This window comes from Neophocaena asiaeorientalis, unplaced genomic scaffold, assembly GCF_003031525.2.
Source record: "Neophocaena asiaeorientalis asiaeorientalis breed wild unplaced genomic scaffold, Neophocaena_asiaeorientalis_V1.1 scaffold113, whole genome shotgun sequence".
In the NCBI taxonomy this organism is placed as follows: Eukaryota; Metazoa; Chordata; class Mammalia; order Artiodactyla; family Phocoenidae; genus Neophocaena; species Neophocaena asiaeorientalis.
This window is the reverse complement of record NW_020172316.1, coordinates 6,314,743-6,338,617: the sequence shown is the minus strand read 5'-3', so window position 1 is coordinate 6,338,617 and position 23,875 is coordinate 6,314,743.

Sequence of the window (23,875 nt, the reverse complement as noted above, 5' to 3'; positions counted from 1 at the left end):
ATGCTTACTCATCTCTCTTGGTTGTTTTTTCCTCTACCTTTTTCAGTTCCTCTGTAACAAGCTGAAACTTGGTGCTTGCGGAAGGATAAAAAGCTCTGGGCTGGTAAATAAACAAGGAAAAAAGGCTTAGTGCAACATGAAAATGTAGGCCCCTTGTTCAAAAAGGGGGAAAAAAGTGCTGTTAAAAAGTACTAACATGGGCTTCCCCCATGGTGGTGCAGTGGTTGAGAATACGCCTGCCAATGCAGGGGACATGGGTTCGAGCCCTGGTCCAGGAAGATCCTACATGCCATGGAGTAACTAAGCCCGTGCGCCATAATTACTGAGCCTGCACTCTAGAGCCCACGTGCCACAACTACTGAAGTCCACGCGCCTGGAGCCCGTGCTCCGCAACAAGAGAAGCCACCGCAATGAGAAGCCTGCACACCGCAACGAAGAGTAGCCCCCGCTCACCACAACTAGAGAGAAGCCCGCGCACAGCAACGAAGACCCAACGCAGCCAAAAATAAAAACAAATAAATTTATATAAAAAAAAAAGTACTAACATAAGCTTTCCTTTTTAAAACCATTTTATTACTTATATGACATAATAGGGATAATCATCATTCCAAGAAAAATACAAATTTTGATTTTTTAGCATGAATTTTACCATTCATTGTTATATTGTGCAGTGCCAATTTTAGTAAGTATTTAACTCATATGTGGAATCATCAATATTTTACAGTTCATACTTACACATGTATTTCATTCTTTCTCAAACAACTGAAATTACAAACTTTTATTCATTTCTTGTTACCCACACATTCTACCAACACTCACTATCTGGCTCACTAACTAGTAAGGAAGAACTGAAAGGAAAAAGGACTCTGGGTTGTCTTAGCCTTCCTTTTTCTTTTATGTCGTAACTTTTAGCTAAGTAGCATGAATAAGAAAGAATGTAATAGGGTTTTTTGGATATCTGTGTTTCTTAGAATACCATTACTTTCTTTCTTTCCTTCTTTGACGTAAGTTCTGGTTCAAATGAAAAGCATGACCTCTTGGGGCTGTCAGGGTCCCCACTTACTCAGTCTTAAATGTGTGAGCATAAAATAAGCACAGAATTCTTGTGGACTCACGATGCATGGGAGTTTAGTGAGACCCAAAGCCAGTACATGTTTAATCTGTTGTGGAAGCTGCATAACAATTACTAATACTATATGGAAATGGTTGGCAAGGTACTGTGTATATGCTCGTGTTTATCTCCTCTGTTCCACTGTCTCTTTGAACTTCACTTGCAAAGCAAAAGTTCAAAGATAAAATTATTAAGAATTCAAGGTGGCAACAGCAGATTTTTTTACCAAGTGCAGGGCACTTCTGAGAGTGGGGCTTTGTGTAACTACACTTATTACATGCCTATGCGTTTGGCCCTGGAAGCTACAGATCCAGGCCTTGATGTTGTCCCAGATTCCAGCCTGGCTGTTACTATGTATATTGGCTACTAAAAGTTAAGCTGCTTTCAGACCTGTCTCTTGGCATTGGTCTACTTAGGGTGAGCACAGATGCAGAGAGCCAACAGAGCAGATTCTGTCTGGAATTTGGGGGATGCTTCCTTAGGGATGTCTTGCTTCTCCTAGATCAGAAAAAGGTCTGAGACACAGAAGAGGTCTTGTACATAACCCAGAATATCATGTTTTGACACATACCTGTGCACAACTAATGGTCCTCCACATATCAGGAACTGCCGGTCAATGAGAAAACACTGAAGTTTACAGGAATATCATACAAGTCTCACCAAAGACTTGGAACTTCCATGGCCTCAACTATCGCTTTTATGATGACTCCTAATTCTATATCTCAAGCCCAGGGTCTTTTTCTTTGAATTTTAAACCCATAATTCTAACCACGTATGTGACTCTCTGTTGGAATGCTTCATTGGCACCTCAAGCTCAAAACATCCAACTCTGAATTTACTGCATTATTCCCCAAATGTTCTCCTGCTCCTTCTTCAGAAATTCCCATTTTGGTAACAGCTACACAATCCCAGTCTCCTCTCTGTCTTTACATCACTCACATTCACTTGGTCATTAAGTATACTGAAACCAGCTTTTAACCATATCTTGCATCCAGGATGTGCTCTCCATCCTCAGTGCCCTAGCATAATTCAGTTCTTCCTTAGCTCTCTCCCTGCCTGCAGACCCATCCCTTCCCAAATATCCCCCAGATTGCCAGAAGAATTTTTTTATCTTGAAAAATACAAGATTTATGCTATATTTCAAGCACTGAAGAATTCTAAAGCAGTTTATAGTAAAACCTCATATCCATCAAGCTTTGCTAAATCTTAATTTGCCAAATTTGCTTGCTATTTTTTAAAAGAAATAAAATATTACAAATATTGTGGTAATCACTTGTATACTTTCTTCTGTCCCATTCCCCTCGCTTTCCCCCCCCAATGATCACTACATTTAGTACTTATCCTTCCTGTTTTGGTTTTCATATGTCTACTATAAATGGATTTTATTTTTAACACATATATAGTATTATGAATTTTTAAAATTTCACATAAATGGTATCATACTGTACATATTATTCTGCAACTTTCATATTTCACTGAACATTGTGTTTTTGGAATTTAATCATGTCAAAGCTTCCCTTTCAGTAATTTATTTCAATTTTTGTCAGTATTTCATTATTTGAACGTACAAAATTTGGTTATCCAGACTTCATGGTCATATTGAGGTTATTTTCATTTTTCACTATTACTAATGATATAATATGACCCATATTTTCTTGTGTAAATTTAAGACTTTTTCTAAAGTATAGTCCTAAAAATGGAATTAAATGTTTCACTTTACATGTTGCCAAATTGCTCTCCAAAGTGATTGCACTGATACACATTTTTCTCTAGCAGTTTTCACTCCTTCGTTCAACAGCTCTGCTTATACACAGAACTGTCAGTATTTACATTTTTTTCGGTCAAAGTTTATATTTTTGTCATTTTAATAATTTTCCCTGATTATTAAGAAATATATACCATCTTTTCTTTTGTTTTTTTTTGGAAAATTCTATTTATTTGTTTATTTTTGGCTGTGTTGGGTCTTCATTGCTGTAGCCGGGGTTACTCTTTGTGGTGGTGTGCGGGCTTCTCCTTGCGGTGGTTTCTCTTGTTGCAGAGCACAGGCTCTAGGTGCGCGGGCTTCAGTAGTTGTGGCATGCGGGCTCAGTAGTTGTGGCTCGTGGGCTCTAGAGCGCAGGCTCAGTAGTGGCGCACGGGCTTAGTTGCTCCGCAGCATGTGAGATCTTCCTGGACCACGGCTCGAACCCACGTCCCCTGCATTGCCAGGCGGATTCTTAACCACTGCGCCACCAGGGAAGTCCCTTTTATGCTTCTTGATCATCCAAGTGTCATTTTCTCTGAACTGCCAGTTCATATTATTTACCCATTTTTTTGGTTGCATTGTTTGTTTGTTTTTTTTTTTGCAGCACGCGGGCCCCTCACCGCCGTGGCCCCTCCCACTGCGGAGCACAGGCTCCGGACGCGCAGGCCCAGCGGCCATGGCTCACGGGCCCAGCCGCTCCGCGGCACGCGGGATCCCCCTGGACCCGGGCACGAACCCGCGTTCCCTGCGCCGGCAGGCGGACTCCCAACCACTGCACCACCAGGGAAGCCCCGCATTGTTTGTTTTTAACATATTGATTTGTAAAAATTTGTAAATTTTCTTTTGTTGGGTATATGTATGGCAAATATTTTCTGTCTTTGTCTTTTCATTTTGTTTGAGACTTTGAGTTACTCCACATCCTTGTCAATATTTGATATTGTCAGACTTCCCAATTTTAGCCATTCTGAGAATTATAATCAATTGGGTTTTTTGTTTTTGTTGTTTTTTTTTTTTTGCGGTACGTGGGCCTCTCACTGTTGTGGCCTCTCCCATTGCGGAGCACAGGCTCCGGACTTGCAGGCTCAGCGGCCATGGCTCACGGGCCTAGCCGCTCCGCGGCATGTGGGACCTTCCCGGACTAGGGCACGAACCCGCGTCCCCTGCATCGGCAGGCAGACTCTCAACCACTGCGTCACCAGGGAAGCCCTCAATTGGGGTTTTATATATATTTTATCTTATTTAGAACTTGCTGGGCTTTTTCAATCTGAAGACAAGCCTTTGATCAATTTTGCAAATTCTGTCCTTAGCTCTTCAAATATTGCTTCTCTCCCATTCTCCATAGCTTTCCTTTGGAACTCCTGCTGTATGTTGAAATTTTTCATTCTATTCCACAAGTATAAATGTTCTTTCACATTTTCCAACTCCTTATACTTCTATATTGCATTCCAGAAAATGTCCTGAAGTCTATCTTCTAGTTAACTAGTTTTTTATTCAACTGTGTCTAATTTGTTATTTAACTAATCCATTGAGTTTTCTCTTGTTTTGGCTCCTTTTCCCCTGACTTTTTCTATTCTAAAATCTACCATTTTAAAGTGTGTTTATTTTTCAGTCCCAACCTATCCTTACATTTGTTTTGTCTGCTGAGTCTCACTCAGAGTCAGTTGTTCCCCTGTTTACAAATTTGGATCTTGATCTATACCACAAAACCTTAACTGTAGGAATTCTATGTAACCTGGTTCATTGCTTTTCCTTTTACAGAGGTTTTGTAATTTTTAATGCTAGATTCCCCAGGATGTTATTGAGTAGGGACCACTTTTTTTTTTTTTTAAGTTCCTTGTCCTGGGTACCTGAACATTACAGAGAATATATAGTTAACCCCAAACTTATATTAGGGCTGGCTTGAAGTTAAAAGTTCCCTTGGGAGAGATTTCATTCCTGGAGAGCCTAGGAAGAGACAATAAACCTGTATTGTCATCTTCCTGGATTGGTGTTTTCCAGTTTATCCTGAGGGTGAAGCCCTTCAAGAATCACAGCTTTATGTGGGATCTCACTTGCAACTCCCTACCTTGATAGAACCCAAACATCATCTCCTATGTTCATGTTGTCATTAGATCCAAGCTCCATGTTGCCGGGACTGATTATTCCCCTTCCCCTATGGCAGCCACAGAATCATTACGCTAGTTTTCAGTTCCTTCGTTATTTTTGGCCTCTAGGGTTTTCAATGCTCTGTTGAGAGCGGAGATCTTGATTTAAACAGATGTTTATTATATCTCTGTGTGTATATATATAATCTGTAGAAATACTCTGTATTTCTAGGTGTTTATGGTAATTAAGAGGGTTTAAAAAATGTTATTGTGATACATAACCTCCAAATTTAGCAGACAACAATCCCTCCCATTCTTGTATGCTCATGCTGCTCCTTACCTCAAGAAGCTGAGTCTATTTTCCCTCCCCTTGAGTCTTACCAGTAGGATGTGGTAGGAATAATATTATGGTACTTCTGAGCCAAGGTCTTAAGAGTTCTGGCAACTTTTGCTTTCTTTTTTTCTTGGAGCCCAGCCACCACGTAACAAGGAAATCTAGGCTAGACTAATGAATGACTAGTGACCACAGTGAGAGAAGCCCTGGCAGATGAGAGGGCATCTTTGGACATTCCAACCCCAGCCCAACTCCCAGCTAAATGCAGGTACATTAGTAACCCGAAACTGACATCATGTGAAGCAGAACAAACCAGCTGAGCCATGCCAAATTCTTGACTCACAGGATCGTGAAAAATAACAAATTCTTGCTTTAAGCCATTAAATTTTAAGGTCATTTGTTCCACAAAAACAGATAATGAGACAATGATACTTTCCAGAAAACACGAAGGATCATTCTAACGCGCAAATCTAACACATTATATTTTGATGAATTTCATATCCACAGTATAGTGGAAAAGACAGACATGAGCACATGAAGTTTAAATATGAGTCAATAAATATAATAAAAGCATGCACAAAAACGCTGTGAGGCTCACCCAAGCCACCCCGGGCAGAGGGGAAAAAGGGGTCCTTCATATACAGAGTTATTCACAATCTTCTGTTTGACTAACTCTCCTCTTCTTTTTGGACAAGTTATATGTCTCATCATTTTTGAACGCCCACAGCCTAGTACGGTTTGGGGCACATAGTTGGCATATAATTGGTGAGTGAACTAATGTGGTCTAATTTGGAAAATCATGTAAATCACATTGTTCCTAATCTCAAATTACTAAGGGTATACAATTGCTATAACATTAAAATACATTTCCCATGACTCAGAGCTTGACCAGCCATAACTGAATAGTGACATGGTGTGATGTCAAGTGCCTTATGAAATTAAACCCCTAGTACTCTTTCTCATCCTCTGGCTGGAATCTCAAATTTCAATGTAAGTATGCTATTCCTTTAGCTAAGGGCTTTTAGGCTAGCTGAAATCTATTCCTCCATTACCAGGGAGTGTCACTTACTTTAAGCTGTGGTGAGTTATTTTACCCTAGTATGAGTGGGTTTTATGTCTTTCCAGAGAGGTTGTTTGAACGGAAAAAAAGGCAGAGAAAATTTTAGGGTGTGAAGGGAGCTGCTAAAGATGATCATTGCCCACTTACAGTTAGGCTAAAGGACAGGTCTGGTCCTTTTGTTAAAAATGAAACAGAGAAAAACAGAAAGACAATCTATATTGTCATACTCCGTATATGCCCACACACTTGCCCAAACAAAGGACAGAATATTCATTTCTCCTAGAGGTTAAAGTCTACTACTTTGTTAAAAAGTACTCTGTATACTTTTTCATTAAAGACATATAATTCTTCTTGATAGGTTAATTTTTAAAGAAATTATTTTAAACAAATTAATTTTTTAAAGACATATATAACAGAAAATTTACCATTTTAAGTGTACAGTTTGGCGGCATTAAGCACGTTCACATTATGGTGCAACCATCAACACCACCCATGTCCAGAACTTTTTTCATCTTGCAAAACTGAAACTCTGCACCCTTTATACAATAATTCCCAATTTTCCCTCTCCTAGACCCTCCCAACCACCATTCCAATTTCTGTCTCCGAATTTTACTACTCTAAGTACTTTATAGGAGTGGAATCATACAGTATTTGTCCTTTTGTGACTGGTTTATTTCACTTAGCATAATGTCTTCAAGGTTCATCCATGTTGTAGCATATGTCAGAATTTCCTTTATTTTTAAGGCTGAATAATATTCTATTGTATTTATATACCACATTTTGCTTATTCATTTACTCACTGATGGGCACTTAAGTTGTTTCCACCTTTTGGATATTGTGAATAATGCTGCTATATAAACACGGGTATAAAAATATTTAAGTCCCTGCTTTCAGTTCTTTTGGGTATATACCCAGAAGTGTAATTGCTGAAACACATGACAATGCTATTTTAAATTTTGTGAAGAACAACTAAACTATTTTCCATAGTGGCTGCACCATTTTACATTCCGTAGGGTTCCAATTTCTCCATATCCTTACCAATGCCTTAGGGTTCCAACTTCTCCACATCTTTACCAACACGTGTTATTCTCTGTTTTTTTTATAATAGCCATCCTAAAAAATATGAAGTGGTATCTTGTGATTTTGATTTGCATTTCCCTGGTAGTGGTTTTTATGACCTTCTTTCTAATATTTATCATCACTCTTCTAAAGGAGTCAGACATCTCAAGACATAGAAAGTTAATGAGCATAGAAAGAAATATAATGCCTCTGTATGAGAAAATCAAATTAGATGTTGATGTCTCATGATGAAAACTTGAGATATATATATCTCTAACACATGGAAGAGTGAGTCTCTGAATTTCCCTTATAGTCCTTTAGAGACTGGAGTTCCTTGCATGAAGAGGTATGCTGCTGGCAGCCTCCAGGGGGCGCCAGAAGCTGTGAATTTGCTTGGCTCAGGCTCTGGCCTGCAGTCCTTGGTAGCAGGTTTAGGAATAGTAGACTATCTGGGTCCTGTTTTTGGTCCCATTGATTCTCATAACTGCATAAAATTCCTAGCTGGGGAATTTGAGTTAAAAAACAGTTTCAGGGATTCCTGTTAATTCTGCTAGAAGGCGTGGGGGCAGTAATCAAAATTATAACTCTCTTATATAATGTGAACTCAGTTTAACCAAGAGAATGACCTGAAAAACTGAGGGCTCTTAGGTCACACCAAGGTTACAGGATCTTTCACCACAGGACCAGAGGAGAGGAAATATTTAATACGTGCTGGGCATTAGGTTAGATTCTTTTCACATAGTAGCTTACAAGTTATGTATTACTTATTTTAAAAAACAAAAAAAACAGGTTAGTAATTTGCCAAGGTCATGACTAGTGCAGTAAGTGCCAAAAGTAACCTAGTAAGTGCCAGAAACAGAACTATAATAAAATCCAGGTCCAATTCTAAACTATGATACCTCTGGAAATGTCTATTATATATTGGGCATAATTATGGTTATTTTTATTATATTTCCTTTAATGACTGAAAGGAAACTGCATCTTTGCAATTCACAGACTAGATATGGCATCCTTGGAAGTATTATGGAATTTTGAAATACTCTAAAGAGCTCAGTTGAGAAGAGATGCTGATTCTGGCTTGATGCTTATTAAAAAGGGAATAGTTGGATATTCTATGATTTACTCAGTAATGCTTGAGCTTATCCAAGTCACAAAAGTAGACTTGGCATGGCCTTGTTTATAAGAGCCTGATTCCGAAAAAATATAAACCCCAGAAAAATTAGGATTTTTGTCTTTCAAACTCTTTGGGCAGTTGATTGCATGTAACAAGGCAGTGCAAACCAAGAGGTGACTATACCACTGTTTATGAGTTTCTGTTCTATCACCACGTTGTTTACCTCACCCCACGGTGACCAAAAAAACATTTAAAAATGTATTAAAAATATAAAACCTGCCCTATAATAACACTCAATTGCCTGCCATGTGATAACAATGCCCAGGGGCACCTTTTATGTAAGGACTTCACAGTGTTTTATATACTCATTAACTCACAACCCATCTGTTTTACTTCATTTTATAGCAGAGAAATGGAGGCCTCACGGAAATCACACAATATGTTGGTACAGCAGCTTAATAGGGAATTCTTCAGATTCTGAATCTTCGGCCTGTTCATTCCTGACTTAATATGAATTCCCCAGATATGGAGAGAAAGAAACATAACAGCTAACATTATTGGGAGTTTATTAAGTTCTCGACTCTGTATTAAATGTTTTATGCGTATTAGCTCATTTACACCCTTAAGAATTCTATGAGATAGAAGCTATTATTATCAGATAGAACAACTGAGGACCAGAGAGGTTAAGTTATTGCTGTCAATTTACAAGAAACGATGGAGCCAGGATTCAAACCAGCCAGAGCCCATGTGCTTACTCATTGTATGGCATTGCCTCTCAACATAATAGAAGGTCTTGTGTCTTTAAACATATTAAAGCTTAGTGGTTCCAGAGAAAGTGGTCATTTTGCTCTGAAACATATAAAGCTGTGTATTAGTGTTCTACAGAGAAACAGAACCAACAGGATGTGTGTGAACATAAATATACATAAATAAAAATTTTAGAAAATATATAGAGAGATTGGTTTTAAGGAAATTGGCTTACATGACTGTGGAGGCTTTCAGTCTTCGGTAAGTCCAAAATCCTTAAGGTAGGCTGGAGACCCAGGGGAGAGCTGTAGTCCTAGTCTAAAGGCAATCTTTTGGCAGAATTCCTTCTTGCTGAGGGAGGTCAGACTCTGTTCTACTAAGGCCTTCGACTGATTGGATGAGGTCGACCTACATTATGGAGAATAATCTACTTTAACAAAGTCCACTGATTTAAATGTTAGTGTCATCCAAAAAACACATTCACACAAACATGCAGAATGTCTGACCAAATATCTGGGCACTATGGCCCAGCCAAGTTGACACATAAAATCAATCAGCACAATCAGGCAATATCAGGGAAGTTTTTCCGATGATCAATAAGCCAAGCCGTCATCTGATCCTGTAGTCAGAATGGGGCAGAAGTTTCAGTTTCTGTGTAAATCAGCACCTAGAACCTTGCCTTTATAACCTCATGGGCAGGTCTTGTAAGGCCAACTGGCCCGAGGCAGGGGAACGCAATCAGACTCACAGGTTGAAACTGACCTGGAGACTTTCCGACCACCCAGTTCCAAGAACTGACCTGGGGACTTTCCACCCGGCCCAGCTTTCCCGCCTTTCGAGGGGCGGGACTAACAGTCCCCCACGATACCCGAAAAGACCACCAAATAAGGAATAACCTGCGCCCTCCCGGATTTACCACACCCCTTTCCCTTCTTCCCCTATAAATTCTGCCCAAACCCTCGCCCGGGCGCGACCCTTCTCTCGGACCAGTGAACCTCGCCCGGGAGCGCTCCCTAATAAAGCTGGTTTAAGCTCTCCTCCATTCCTTGGTGCCGTTCCTTACAGGTCTCAGGACACACTGTCCACTGTTGGCTTTGCTTATTTTGAGTGCACTGTTGGGGATCTGACCCTGCAGTCAGGGTCCATCTTCCCTCACCCATCTTTTGTCATAGCTCTGGGTTTACTAAGGACCTTCACTGTGGACTATATTGGTCATCAGAATCATGTATTGATATCCTCCTCCCTTTGACCTCCCCTCTGAAACTCACCTGGCTTTGGTTTCCTGTCCTCCATAGTTGGTTCTCTCCACTTTTCAAGGTGACTAATCCAAGACATCTTGAAATTCTAAACGCAATTCCTAACTTCCAACGGAGCAAAGGAAGCAAAGCTAAATTGTTAACTCTTTTAAATTTAGTTTTTCTATTTTAAGCCCCTCTGGAGACCATGCTGAGCATTTATTGGCTGCTCAGCAAAGTGATGGCCAATTCTTTTAGCTTTTCTCTCTGTTTCCTCATTTGTAACATCGTGATAATATTACCGGGCTCTTCAAGTGTATTGGGAGGTACACGTGAGAACATTCACATTAAAATGCCTTGAAAAGTAAACTTACAGTGTGTGTGTGATATCTGTACCTTCTAGAAGCAGTTTCTTCCCTATGGCTCCAAAGCAGTGACTTATACTTTGGTCACCAAAACAGTCACAGTAGATATTTCAGACTATGGAGAAGCAAACACTGACACTGGCAGGAGGATGAGATGGTTAGAAGTTATACGTGGTTAGAGTTATTTGCAGGTAGGACTCTTAGTGCCTCTTAAATGTCACTTTATAGGTGCTCAGCCATTTCACGTCCATGCAGGAGTGGCTCTGTTCCATGTATAGGCTGACCTACTCGCTGGATTCTATTTATGAGGAAAATAAACTACTTAAGATATTATAGGCATTTGAGTGGTACAAATGGGACAAAAGAACAGTTACAAATGATATCACGAGTATCAACTTCAAACTGTCTCCCAGCCATCAGCTAAAGGATGCAATTAAACTAGCCATTACAAACTCAAATTTATTAACCCTATTAAATAATTCCATGAGTGATAAAATAGAGCCCCCAAAAGATGGATAATAAAATATTAAAGGAAAGAAATCAAATGAAAAATTAAAAGGAGGCACTGACCCAGATATGGATTAAATTTAAAAATAAATATAAACAATTAACATTTATATTCACTGAGCAGTTATGCTATACCAAACAAATATGGTTCTAAGCTTATTACATGTGACAACTAATTTAATCCTCATAGCAATCATATGAGGAATTATTATTTCCATTTTACAAATAAGGAAACCGAGGCACAGAGAGGTTAATATTTGCCCTAGGCCACACAGTTGATAGGAGGTACAACCAGAAGTTGAAGCCAGGCAAGCAGTCTGACTCCGGAGCCTGTGTTCTTAAGGAGTAGGCTAGATTAAATGAGAGAAAGTGATTTGGGACTATCAAAGATTCATACAAAATCAAGGTATTATAGTCATGATTATGGTTAGAAGGTACACTTGAGATAATCTATTAGAACCCCTCATCTTTCATCTAAGGAAACAGGACTGGTTAACTGACCTGCTCAAGTTCACAGGTGAACTCAAGCAGAATCTAAATTTGCTCTATTTTAGGCACCCTGCACCACCCTCCCCCCATTACATTGAGAGCATAGATTCTAATAACAATTGTGTTGCAATTCTGTTTTTTTGCCAATGCCATCATAAGATGGTTCAGTGCACTGAAAGAAAAAAGTGCTGGTAAACTGGAGTAGGGAGTTAGATAAATGAAAAGAGTCGCAAAAATACAATAATCGCTCAATTATTGAGGATCTTTGGGGAGCAGGCCTAATCTTAGTCTTAGTCTTAAAATTCAGCAAGTGCCTATGGCTTCCTGACACTGTGGGCTTGAATGAACACCTGCATGTTAAATCACTGCCTCCACCCCGACTTACTCACCGACATGCCCAGCCCCTCATAGGACTGTCAAGTTGGAAACATCCATTTACCCCACCACACACCTTCCTGAGAGTTGTGTTCAAAGCTGTCTAGTTCAAAGACTGCCTTCAGTATTTATTTTAATCATTGTGACAATATTAAATAGAGAAGTGCTAAAAATAAATTAGTTCAATAAACTGGGGTTTTGAAAGCCTCCCTTCTTTATTCCAGAAATGCCCCTGTATCTTAGACTCACATTTTCCAGTAACAAATCCTAAATAATACTTTAAAAAAGGTAATTATTAGGTATAACTTGAATGTCCCCAGGCCTCACCGGCCTGTGGGAACAAATGAGACCACTGAAGTGTTTATACCCACTTTTTACTGGCGTGGTGCCAGTGCCCTTGTTTGCTTGAGTCCCAGCTCCCAAGGCTTTTGTCACCAGTAAATCCCATTAACTATTTTCAGGGAATAAAAATAGAATCTGGGTAATAAAATAAAGTCTAACTTTTTTTTTTCCTTTATGTTTAGTCTAGTTTCACTTGCTCACAGGGTTCCGTGTGCAGAGGCCAGACCAGAGTTCTTAGTGGGAAATGGCTGTGCCTGACACTTCAGCTTGGTGGACCGTGCGCAGAGGTGCTGCATAGGACACTTCAAGATGGCAGTGGCATACTGTGTACAAAAATGCTGCACCTGGCACTTCGATCTGGAGTGCTGTGAGCAGCACAGCTGCACCTGATCTGCCAGAACTTCTCCCACTCCCCACTGACAAGAACCCTATAAAACAGGCCTGGCAATGGCCTGTCAGGGAGAGCGTGTACTCTAGAGTACAAGTTCACACCTCTCCATTCTTAGATCAAAGAATACAACTTTCCTTTGTTTGTGAACCAAACTCAGTCTCATTTTATTGATGTAACACCAGGCAGAAGACCCTTGTTGGGGACAGACTTGGGAGAGTCAGTAACACATTTTTGGCAACCATGAAGGGACTGACCGTGGCCCTTCTGCCTGCACCCACCCCCCAGGCTCCGGACTCGCTATGGCTCCAATGGGAGGACAGCAGAAGGTTTGGTAGGTTTGCTTGGGAATGATTGCCTCTGATTTTGAGTACACTCTGACAGTGTGTAACAGCAGTAACTCTGCTCAACAACCCAATATCTGGGTGTAGTGAGCACACAGCATAACCTCCAGAGTAATATGGACTGTGCCCCCTTGAGGGGATCATACTGTGGCATCACTGAGGATCAGAGACTGAGACTCATGCGTGCTAGCCCGTTGCCTCTGGCTGGCCATCCCACAGTGGGTGACCTGGGGAGGTGTGGACTTGTGGGTGGGAAGAAACCATGGCAGTCTCGTCCACTGTCTCACCAGTAGTGCTGTACCCTTGACTCCCGTACAAGGCAATAGCAGATTTTGCCTTCCTTGCCAACCTCCACGGGTCAATGGTAGCATTCTCCATAGGCATTTTTGGCTTAGAAAAGGAAAGCGGCCAGCTGCGTGAGCCTATGGGTGAGATCAGGAAAAGGCCCAGGTAATGAGGACCGACTGACAAAATGGAACAAGGACACTCAATCCAAGTTCAGGAAAGGACACTGGGGATGCCTGGTGGGAAAGGGTCCCAAGGTAGGTATGCAACCAGTGACTTGATCTCTCTTCCAGTTAGCACTATTTTCTCTGAAGTGAGCTGGGAAGCCCCGTGAGCCACTTACAAGACCAGGAAACCCTGCTATCGGGAAGCCCTGCGGGCTACTGGTAAGAACAGGAAACACCCTACTGCTCGACTTTTCCTCTGATCTCTCTTCAGATTCTTCCACTCTGGCAATCCTTCAAGGTCCTTCCCTCTTGTGTTTATGAGGTGAACCTTGGGTATTCTTTATTGGCCAAGGTCCCACAGGCTCTCCTCCCACTGTTAGCACAAAGCATCAACTGCCCCAGTGAGCTGGTTAGTACCCTGTGGGAATCCCTTGCATTCTTAGCCCACTCAAATCCTGTGGCGTTTGCATGCCAAAAAATCACCCTAACCACCTCCTTGGTAGTTGGAGATAAATTCAAAACAGAACATCTAAAGCATGGGGAACCAAACATCCACCACACTGAAGGAGAGCCCATTAGGGTGCATCTTGAAGATAAAGAAGATCAATCAGAAGCCAAAAGAGAACCCTTGGGATTCCTAGAGGGCCTCACGGAATGCTTCCAACTCTGTACTACTAGCGACCCTGAGTCACTGGAAGGGAAGGCAATTCTGAGGTACTAGCTACCTAATGGGAGACAAACTGAAGACTGGCATTCCCCTAACAGGGGGCACAAAATGATAATGTTAATGGCTGAGGACAAACCTCCCCGGACAGAGCAAGCTGAACTTCCCAGAGTAAATCCCAGGGACAGGTGGGATAAGCTGTAGGAGCCAGTCCCGTGACAGTCCACCTAAAACCTGCACATACATGACCCAACAGAAAACAATACCCTCTCCACCAAGAGGCCTTGTTGGGCACTGCCCCTATTACACAAGGCCTAACTGACCAGAGTCGTCTTAGATCATGCCAATCAGCCTGTAATACCCCCTTCCTCTCTGTAAAGAAACCCACTGGGGAATACTGGATGGTACAGGACCTCAGGGCAGTCAGTGAGGCCACTTAAGATATACATCTAGTAGTTCCTAATCCCTGTACCCTGCTGGCCACTCTACCATCCACCAGGACTTGGTATTCTGTATTAGATTTAAAAGATGCCTTCTTCTGTATTCCAATAGTCCCAGAGTTGCAAGAAACTTTGCTTTTGAGTGGCAAGACCCAAACATACAACAAAAACAATGCTGCTGGACAGTCCTCCTAAGGGTTCAAAGATTCCCCACCACCTTTGGGGAAAATTTAGCTAAAGACCTAAAAGATCTACATCTAGAAGAGGGAACCCCCCCTCTAGCATGTAGAAGACATTCTGGTTGCCAGCCCTACTGAGGAGGCCTCTGACAAAAATACTGTAACCCCTCTGAACCATCTAGCCCATAAAGGATATAAGGTGTCGAAGGAAAAGGCTCAAATACCACAAGCTAGAGTGACCTACCTAGGCTTCATTCTCACAGAAGGTCAGAGAAGCCCACCCCAGAAAAGGGAAGAAGTCATTTGCAGCCTCACTCCTCCTAAACCAAAAGACAGTTTAGGGGTTTCCTGGTGATGGCCAGGTTTTGCCACATCTGGATCCCTGGCTAGGGTCTAATAGCTAGGCCTCTATATGAACAGTTGGAAGGATGATTATCCTTTTGAATGGAATTCAGAATGCAAAAGGGCCTTTTAAGAATTAAAAAAGCAATTACTTCAGGCCCCTGTTTTGCGCACTGCCCCACCCCACCCCTCCCCACTCCCGGCAAGATTTAGCCAAACCCTTTGATCTTTACATTCATGAGAGACAGGGAAATCACCCTTGGAATATGAGCTCAAAAACTGGGACCGCGGGACTTCCCCGGTGGTGCAGTGGTTAAGAAGCTGCCTGCCAATGCAGGGGACACAGGTTTGATCTCTAGTCCAGGAAGATCCCACATGCCGCAGAGCAACTAAGCCCATGCGCCATAACTACTGAGCCTGGGCTCTAGAGCCTGTGAGCCACAACTACTGAGCCCGCACGCCTAGAGCCCATGCTCCACACAACAGAAGCCACCACAATGAGTAGCCCGCGCACCGCAACGAAGAGTAGCCCCTGCTCGCCACAACCAGAGAAAAGCCTGTGCAAAGCGACAAAGACCCAACACAGCCAAAAATAAATAAATAAACTTATTAAAAAAACAAACTGCTAAGGGATGGCCTCCTTGCCTATGGTAAGTAGCAGCTACTATAACCCTGCTAAAGGAGGCTGAAAAGTTAATGTTTGGTCAGCCAGTCACTATATGGACCTCACACCAGGTTCAGGCTTTAGTAAGTTCTAATATAGCAGAATGGCTATTCCCCATAAGGTCGATTCAAGTTTGGGCTATGATTTTAGACAAGCCAGTGGTTACCACAGAAACCTGTCACACGATAAATCCTGTCACCCTGCTATAGAAACGGGACCCCAGGAGCATGACTGTATAGAAACAATAGACATGATCTATTCCAGTTGCCCCAACTAGGAAGTGAGCCTCTCCTGAACACTGAAGAGGAATGGTTCACAGATGGGAGCAGGTTTACGAGAGGGAGAAAGGCTGGCAGCATACACAGCCACCTCCCAGACTCAGGTCATAGAGGCACGAAGCCTAATGCCAGGGACTTCTGCTCAAAAGGCCAAGCAGATGGTCCTCACCCAAGCCTTAGAGCTTGGGACTGGGAAGATCTTAAATGTTTACACAGACTCCTGGTATGCCATTCTACATTACACAGGGCTATCTGAATGGAAAGAGATATGCTCTCACCTGTGAGAATAAACAAGTGAAACGTGGCTTGAGCATACTTAAGTTCTTAGAAGCAGCGCAGCTTCCAAAAAAGGTGGCAGGGACTAATTGTAGGGATCAACAAAAGGGGGATACAGAGTTAATAAGGGGAAACAACAAGGCAGATACAGCTGCCAAAAGGGCAGCCCTAGAACCAGTCAGTAACTTGTCAACTACCCTCATACCTCGAAGGCCAGATCCATCCAATTACTCCTCAGTCTACACAAAGGAAGAATCAGACAAAGTCCCAAAGTGGGGCTTCAGTAGAGATCTAGGAGGCCATGTGTGGCTAGTTAGTGAACATGGGCCATGCTTCTTTCCCCAAACTGCAGCTTGTCAAGACATCAGGAAAGTTCAACAAGGAATTCACTAATGGAGTGAAGCCCTGTAAAATTGGTTAGTTGAGGTCATGGTAACTCCTGGCATGAAAAGTAAAATCAGTCAGATAGTTGAGACAGTCCCCTTCTACACAGTAACCCCAAAACTAGGCCCCCTGAGGCCCCCAGATAAGGCCCACTCAAACCAGAGAGATATATAGCTCTCATGCCGAGAGCATCAGGCAGCTTCAGGTAGAAAGTTGTTGCTAGTGAACGTGTTTTCAAGGTGAGTAGAAGTGCTCCCCACTAGAACTGAAACCGCAGCCAAAGTGGCTAATGCATTCCTAAAAGAGATAATATCCAGGTTTGGGCTCCCAGGATCCCTACAAAGTGATAATGGCCCAGCATTGTGTCATAAGTGACAAAAAGGATAACAAGTGCCCTGGGCATAAAATGGACCTCGCACTCAGCCTGGAGACCCCAATCATCAGGGAAAGTAGAGAGATCTGATTAGACCTTAAAATGAACCTTAGCCAAGCTATGCTAGGAGACTCAAGAAAACTGGATTAAGTTACTCCCAGTTGCCCTGCTCTGCATGCAGTTAGCTCCAAGAGATAAGTTAAAGTTAAGTGTGTATGAACTTACATATGGTAGACCCATTCCCCAAGTGGAAAAACAACAAAAGCGTGACCAGGGATATTTAGGAAGTATGAAACTTCACTGATTGTTGGATCTATCACTCCCAACCTGAAACAGGAAAGGACCATCAGACGTATGTAAGAGGAACCCTGAAAACTGAGAAGGAAGTACTAAATAACACCCTCCTCCCAGTGGACAATCCCAATATAAACCCAACCACAGCAGTGAGCCTCAACATCAGGGCACACTTTTGCCTATAAACAAAAGACCTAGACACCTTCATTTTTAGGAACAATTCGCATATACTGGTGTCAATCCTACCTGGTGGGCAATATCACCCTTACAAACTGGACAGTACAACTTGCAACCTGCAACGGGAACCATATCCGAGTTCCAAACTGTAGACAGCGGGATGGTGCCAGTTGTGACACTTATGATAGAGAATACAAACAGCCCCCCAAATATGTAAATTATGCAGTCCGAAAGAGAAAAACACAGCTGAGAAGGATACTTGGACGCCCCAGTAAGACCTTAGATATACCAGTGTGGATAGAGCACCACAGTACCAGCCCTTCAAGAACTCAAGGTAAGGACTTCCCTGGTGGCACAGTGGATAAGAATCTGCCTGCCAACGCAGGGGACACGAGTCCGAGCCCTGGTCTGGTTAGACCCCAAATGCCGTGGAGCAACTAAGCCCATGAGCCACAACTACTGAGCCTGTGCTCTAGAGCCCATGCTCCACTACTGAAGCCCCCACGCCTAGAGCCCGTGCTCTGCAACAAGAGAAGCCACAGCATGGAAAAGCCTGCGCACCGCAACGAAGACCCAATGCAGCCAAAAACAAACAAACAAACAAATTAATTAATTTTAAAAAAAGAACTCAAGGTAATGGCACAGGACTGGTGTGTTTATAAGAAGGGTTCATGTTCTTAGGTAAGAGCCCAAACTCAACAAGAGGCTGGGCATCCCAGTGCTTGGAAAACACCAAGGTAAGAGGCTATATCACCACTGGTACAGTAGGGCCAGATCCGAGGCTGATTAAAGTTTACAATCAGGGGCTTCCCTGGTGGCGCAGTGGTTGAGAGTCCGCCTGCCGATGCAGGGGACGCAGGTTCGTGCCCCGGTCCGGGAAGATCCCACATGCCGCGGAATGGCTGGGCCCGTGAGCCATGGCCGCTGAGCCTGCGCGTCCGGAGCCTGTGCTCCGCAACAGGAGAGGCCACGGCAGTGAGAGGCCGGCATACAGCAAAAAAAAAAAAAAAAAAGTTTACAATCAGACCATGAACAAAAAGGAGAAGCCATGATGTTTCAAGAGAGCGGCAGGACTACTAATTTCAGGAATCACTGTACTCACAGGGGTGCTAGTGACCTTGGCCAGGGAAACTGTATATAACACTGTCACCATAAAGAAGATAACAGCCACCGTGGAGACAGTGGCCAAAGAGACGGGCCTTGACTTCAAGCTATTACAAAAGTCTATTGACTCACTGGTCAGGATTGTCCTAGAAAACAAAATTGCTCTAGATTAGCTGACCAGGTAGGGGCCTATACACTGGCCAGTACGAAGTCCTATTTTTATGTTAATGCAAGCGGCTTAATTGAAGGAAGTGCAGACAGACTACTGAAAAATCGCAACTTGTCCAGCAGAAACCAGGCAGCCTAATCTGGCCGAACAAATTTGGGGTGGGGCAAAGCAGGACCTCCCTAGCGTCTCTTGGTTTCTACTCTTCCTCGGCCCCTTAATGACCATTATTCTCTTGCTAATATTTGGGCCATGCAGGCCAAACTGTCTCCAAAAGGTTAGAATCTATAAAGCTCCAAATGGTGGTTGCTCAGGGATGCGAACAGTTAAAGGTGAGAGCTGGTGACAATCAAACACATCTAAAGGCAGCTAGGGAGACGTTCTCCTCCTCTACCCTGGGTTATGATGATGCCCCAAATCAGCAGGGAGTAGTTACAGAAGACGGACCTGTGCCCCTCAGTGCCCCTCAAGAATAAGGAGGACAAGACAGAAAAGGGATGTGTCACCAGCAAAGCCCATTAACAATTCCCGGGAAATACAGAATCTGGGTAACAAAATCGTCTAACCTTTTTCTTCCTTTGCGCTTAGTCCAGTTTCACTTGCTCACGGGGTGCTGCGTGCAGAGGGCTTACCCCTTGCTCTTCAGAAAGGAGTTCCCAGTGCGAAAAGGACGCCCAAGACGCCTCAATTCAAGATGGTGGCGGCGGGCCCCTTGCAGAGACGCACGCAGCACGCACGCATGCACGCACCACGCATGCACGCACCACGCATGCACGCACCACGCACACACGCAGCAACACGCACGCACGCAGCACGCACCACGCACGCACGCACCACGCACTGCGATCTGGAGCCGTGAATTGCTCAGCTGCGCCCGCCCAGCGAGAATTCCGCCCCTTCCCTGGCCTACTGCCCAGATCCCTATAAAGCAGCCCCGCCCACAGCCTGTCAGCTCACACCTTTCCATTCTTTGCTTAAAGAATAAAGCTTTCCTTTGCTTCTGAACCAAACTGGGTCTCTTCGTTCTATTGGCGCAAGTGACACTGGCAGGAGGACCCCTGTTGGGGCTGGGCTTGGGGGGGCTGATAACACTTTGGGGGGCTCTCCTATGGGGTTTCCACATGTGTGGCACTTCCATGGTATCTGTGCTCTTCTGGGTACACAGTCCAGTGCTGGTGGCTGTCCCTCAAGTGCCTGGGGTGGAGTGGGTGAAAAACTCTTTACCCCTGAAATGAAATACAGAAACAGGATGTCAAAGCAGGGTCACTCTGTGACCAGCGTGTTACAGCATTGAGGACCGTAGCCTCCTCTCTGCCCAGGAGTAGGCCTGCATCCAGGGCATCAGGTAGCGGATGCTGTGCTGTTCTCAAGAATCAGGAACTTCAAGGAAAATGCCTCCCTGAGTCCACAAAATCATAGATAGGTTTCCAGGAGTCTGAGAAGGCCTCTGTGATTGTGTAAGAAATTGAGTGTTGTAGGTGAGAATGTAAATTTTTCTATGGAGAGGGTCAAGTTCTTTCAGCAGATCCTTAAAGGGGTCCCCAAGCTGAAAGATTAAGAACTATCTCCCGGGGCTTCCCTGGTGGCGCAGTGGTTGAGAGTCCGCCTGCCGATGCAGGAGACGCGGGTTCGTGCCCCGGTCCGGGAGGATCCCACATACCGTGAAGCGGCTGGGCCTGTGAGCCATGGCCGCTGAGCCTGCGCGTCCAGAGCCTGTGCTCCACAACAGGAGAGGCCACAACAGTGAGAGGCCCGCGTACCGCAAAAAAAAAACAACCTCCCCCCTCCAAGCTTTGTTATGAAGTTAAACTCCTCACCCCATTGCTCTGTCCTCTTTCCCAGGGGACTCTTTAGGCCCCCTCCACTCGGGACAGGCGGCAGTGAGAGAAGTCTGTTTGCTCTGCTCTGCAAATAGACTTTTCTCACCCTCACCCCCTGCAAAACTCTCCAAACATGCCTAAACTCAGTTGAAGACTATGTCTCCAAAAGACCTCCTTGGTACATGAGTTTAATTAAATATAGAAAAGGTAAGTTTGCACATTTTATTGCCAGTCCTCCTGCATTTGTAGTAGAGGTTGTATTGCCATTTTAAAACAGCCTTCGGGAAAAAAATCCTCTTAGAGAAAGTGACAACTTATTCTGGGGAAATTGTAGGAGTGGTAACTGAGAGTATTGATTTAATTAATTTTACTGCCTATCTGCATTGCCTGGGGACAGGTAAAATAACCAAATAAAATGGCAACATTTCATCTTCATGATCCCTGCAATCAAGTCAGGGGGAATTTACTAAATTGAGTAAGCTGCTGAGCGAGACACAGTTCAAAGACTACTAGTGAGATGTGGAGGTCCTGGCATTCAGAGGCACACCTACCATGAGCCTCCTGAAACTAAGTTCCAGTGGGATTGTGAGCACTGGTTTAAAGCTACGGAATGGTCCTCACCTGGGAGAGGGTACCCCCAGGTTAAGCATGGTCGTGGGGTGGGAGGGGGCCAGGGGCCAGTAGGACATTTGGGAGGAGGCTTTATCTCCAAGGGAGCCTCATACTTCTTTAATTTGTGTCGATTCATACTTAATTCCATCCTTTTCCTATTTTTTTTCTTTTTGCTCCAAAGTGGTTCAGTTAATTAACAAATAGCCTGTATATCTTTTCCTAGAATATTCCATTTCCTTCTAAGTGTCTTTGGGGATAGTAGGAAACTGCTCCCCTTTTCCTTGTAGGAGCAGCAAACCTGTGAGCTTTTTTCTTCTTTTGGATCCTTTTGTTGTAATGGTTCCCATCTGCTCCCCAGAGAAGGAAATTAAAAACTGCACTGCAGGGCTTCCCTGGTGGTGCAGCGGTTAAGAATCTGTCTGCCAATGCAGGGGACACAGCTTCGAGCCCTGGTCCAGGAAGATCCCACATGCCGCGGAGCAACTAAGCCCGTGCGCCACAACTGCTGAGCCTGCGCTCCAGAGCCTGTGAGCCCCAACTATTGAAGCCCGCCTGCCTAGAGACCGTGCTCCGCAACAAGAGAAGCCACCGCAGTGAGAAGCCTGCGCACCACAACGAAGAGTAGCCCCTGCTCGCTGCAACTAGAGAAAGCCCGTGCGCAGCAGCGAAGTCCCCACGCAGACAAAAAATAATAATTAATTTTTTAAAAATGCACTGCATTGGGCACATGGTAGATCAAGTTTTCCCACTGCTGTTGTGAATGGAGCCGAGCACGTTTGCAATCTCTCCAAACTGTTCCCTTTCTTGACAGAACTGTCCAGAAGAGGAGGCTGTGTTGACAAGGCAGGCTTCCTGGCCTCAGAGCCCTGGCAGCTGAAGCAGCACTTGCTCCTCAAATTTGACTTCTGGTCTTCCTAAATGCCAGATTGCTCCTGCCTCCAAGGGTTCTGACTTGCTCTGTTGTCTAGTTCCAGCATTGCCTAAGAGCTTGGCTCTACTCTGTGTTCGCTTGTAACAAGCAGTAGTTTACTTACTTTCTGAGATGCTGAGAGTGGGCGAGCAGGCCGTGAGAATCAAACGCTGAGTGGGGAGGCCTGTGGGCCATTGCTTCAGGCCTCAGGAAGTCAATCCCACAGGTGCAGCTCCACCTGCCCTGGGACGCCCCAGCTAGTCACATCCACCAGCTTTATTGTGCAAACTCGGCTCACATCCTCCACACTCACAGATGGCAGGGCTTAGCTTCCAGGTGTGAGGGAGTGAAAACATGGGCAGGAGGCCTTCCATCACCTGTTGGTTTCTCTCTTCAATGACTCATATAGGAAGAGCTACGTAATGGGAGAGTCAAGGCTTGGAGTCCTTGGTGAACGTGATTGCTTTTCTGCCTGTAATGCATGTTTTCCAGCTTGGCTCTAGTAAGTGTTGTAACAGATGCAGAAAAGGGAGTCACCCTATTTTTCTCTGAGATATTCACGGTTGGAGGATGAGCTAGTATTCATCAGTGGCAGCCCTAAATAAGAAAGCCTTTGCCACAGCATTTGCACTTGGCTAGCAAAATGGGGCAAAATTCAAAAGGAGGAAATAGAAATTAGGGAGCTCCCTCTTCTTTTCTGTCTGTCACATGAAATATGATTCTGGTTCTGCTGTTGTCTCCAGCTGCGACAAAGAGCATTTGACTCTGTGTGAGGATCCCCCTCTGGCTCACTTTATAGATTCTGATCATAATGACATGAGATCTCAGAGTGGCAATTAGATGACATTAGCACACAGAGGCCGGCAAAATTCACGTTCAAAGCAGTTAAAGATCATTTATCACCTTCCTGAGACTGTTCAACATATGCCATGGTTCAGAAGCATCCATGACTTCTTAGAGCACTCATATCTCTAGCTATCATTTATTATTATTAGTTATTAAGTAGGTGGGATCATCTTTCCCCACCCTCATCATCATCAAGGTATAGCCAATGTGTCTATCGCATCCAAATATAGCTATTTGATCTGAAAACCATCCTGACCTGAGTTTAATACATGACAATTTCCTACAGTGATTTTTTGGAGCCAATTTGTGTACCTCATGGGCAATTAAAAAATTAATACTATTTGCTCTAGCATCCGTGGTCTAACAGATTACTGTGTCACTTCAGGAATTTCCAATTTAGATAAGTAATTTTAGGAGATTTACTTCCAGAGTTTATTCCTTTCCATCAGAAGTTTAGTAATAAATGATAACATTCTTCTCCCCAGATCTCCATGAATGTCGTGCCAGATGACAGCTCAAATGCTCTATATAGGGTCTACACCTAAGTGGGTTAGACAATGATTTGATTGAGAAAGAAAAATACATCATTTAACCAA